Genomic DNA, 2,834 nt, shown 5'->3' on the forward strand with positions numbered 1-2,834 from the left:
GTTTCGCACACGTGCAGCGTCCCATCTTCCGAAGGCTTCAGATTGCCGCCACTCGGCAGCCCGCTTCTCACAGCTGCAAATTAAAAGCTTCAGAACTGTGTGTCGACTGAAATGTCTCCGCTGCTGTGATTTCAGACAGAGGATTATTGCTTTCTTTCCTGTTCCCCGTCACTCAGCTTTTTCTCACTTTTTAAAAGGCAGTCATTGAAGATGATCCCTAAGGAGATGAAGCAGAGAACTCTGTGTTGAGATATCAGAGCTGTCCTGACTGTCAATCCCCAGTTCCCCAGAAAATTCGGAATTAAATCTGTTAGTTCTACATTTACGGAAACACCGGAGGTTACCTGGGGGAAATATTCACAATGAAATTTGTGGCTGATGTGGTCTCCCTGCTCTCAACCCTACCCAAAGCTGCTGTTACGTGGGAACCTTTTATGAATGAAAAACACTGAGACTACCAGCACCTTCAGCATTGACAGTCAATGCCAAGCTCAGGAGGCAAGGTCCCTGTGGCATTAGGGACTCTGCAGATATTTCACACCCTCTTTGAGGCTGTCATAGGGCATACTTGAACTCTGACATACATGTTCTGGTAGCATAACAAATGATTGTCAATCATCTTTCCATCACTGTGAAAAAATAACTGAGACAGTCAGTTTAAAAGGGGGAAAGGCATCTGGGTGTAGTGGTGCACGTCTTTAACCCAGCACTCGGGAGGCAGAGCAGTGGCAGGTGGGTCTCTGTGAATTCGAAGCCAGCCAGGTCTGCATAGTGAGTTACAGGACAGTCAGAGCTACACAGTGAGACCCTGTCTCCAAACACAAAACAACAGCAGCAACAACAAAAAGGTTTAAAACTCATAGTTTTAAAGTCTCAGTCCATGCTAGTTGACTTTTGGCATGTGTCAAGACAGAACATTGTGGTAGGATTGTGTGGCAGAGGAAGTTTCTCACCTCGTGATGGCTACTGTTGGGGAAGTCTTGTGTATATGTCAATAAAGTACTGTCTGGCCAATAGGAATCTAGATAGGTGGGGCTAGGAGTCCAGGAGGATTCTGGGAAGGAGAAACACAGGAGAATTCGAGATGTAACGCCATGGGGTAGGAGCCCGGAACTATTCTCCGGTAAGAGACATACTTAGATGAACAATTATGGGGTAATTACTTAAGTCAGAGCTAGCCAGTAAGAAACAAGCAAGGCCAACAGCTTCATAATTAATATAGCCTCCTGTGTGTTTATTTGGGGACTACAATGCGCCAGAGCCCAGGTGACTGGCGGGTGATAAACCAAAGCAGCTAACAAGGAAAGCTTCTCTTAACAGGCTACAAACAGAAACAAAGAGAAATCAGCTGGGGAAGCAGGTAGCTCTTACAATATAGTAAGAGGCATCTTTACCATGCTCTAAGGAGAGCCCAGCAAACAAACGCAGAAAAGATAAAAACACTATGTTTCGTACTTAAACAAACACGGGGCTACGGAGATGGCACATAGCTCCTCCAGAGGACCTGAGTTCAGTTCCCAATGCTCACACAGGATGGCTCATACTTGTAACTCCAGCTTCAGAGAGCTCTAACCCCTCTGGTCTCTTTGGACATCTGCACACACAGGTATACACACAGGCATACATAATTAAAATAAAATAAATCTTTCTAAAAATAAAAATGGGGCTGGAGAGGTGGCTCAGTGGTTAAGAACACTTGTTCTTTCAGAGGATATGGGTTCAATTCCCAGCACATGGTTGTTCACAACTATCTGTAACTCCAGATCCAAGGGATCTGATGACCTCTGTAGGCACCAGGGATGCGCTTGGTGCATGTACATACATGCAAATACAGCACTAACACACATAAAATGAAGTGATTTTTTAAATAAATAAATAATGAAAATGAATAAACACGAGGGGAGAAAAATGAGAGACCCTGAAAGAGTAGCTCCTTTGTGTATCATGATACTGTCAGAGCCCCTTGACGGGCTTGGCTGCTCGTGGGAATCACAGAGCCCATCCAATAGCTTTCTCCATTAGGTACGTGCCACTGAAAACTAAGGCAGAGTGACCAGGAGAAATGGCAATCCTAACCACATTCCACCAAGTCAGCGTGCACACCAGTTCTCACTGCCTGCAGAGGAAAGCACTGGCTGCAAGACCAAATAGGTCAAACGGCATAGCCTGGAAAACACGACCTGGGAGCTGGGGAGATGTCCCGGTGGGTATGCGGTGCTTGCTGGGCAAGCAGGGGGACCGGAGTTCAAATCCCTGGCACTCACGGAAAAGGCTGAGTGTGGCCTCACACTGTGGGGATTGGAGAGAGGAGAATTTATGGGCCTTGCTGGCCATCAGCCTAACTCCAAGTTGAGTGAGAGACCGTGTCTCAAGGGAATATAGGTGGAGAATGATAGATCAGTACATCCATCCCCTTCTCTAGCCTTTACACGTATACAGGGGTGCACACATCCCCACACATCTGTGTACAACACTGAACGCATAACTCTATACATAATAAAAGTAATAAATCAATAAATATAAAGATGTGTCTGCTTCTAGACTAAAGGGGCTTTATTTTGTTTGATTCCTCAAAGTCACTTCCAGGGGAGATGGGGAGAGGTGCTGTGTGTAGTGAGTACAGGAAGCTTGGTTTTCACAGCAGCCGGAGTCGGAGCTGGTTTGGCACAGTGTCTGCCCCACCCACAGGGCCGCTGGGAACACATAGCCTCCTCAGATGGTGGAAAGACAGCAGATCTGACGACAGGAAGCCAGGCAGCCTGCATCCTCTATAGTGGAGGGTCACCCCTCAGCTCCAGTCAAGGAGAGGGGACTTCCAATTCTCTGTCTTTTCC

This window comes from Mesocricetus auratus, unplaced genomic scaffold (assembly GCF_017639785.1).
Source record: "Mesocricetus auratus isolate SY011 unplaced genomic scaffold, BCM_Maur_2.0 Super-Scaffold_100010, whole genome shotgun sequence".
Taxonomy (NCBI): Eukaryota; Metazoa; Chordata; class Mammalia; order Rodentia; family Cricetidae; genus Mesocricetus; species Mesocricetus auratus.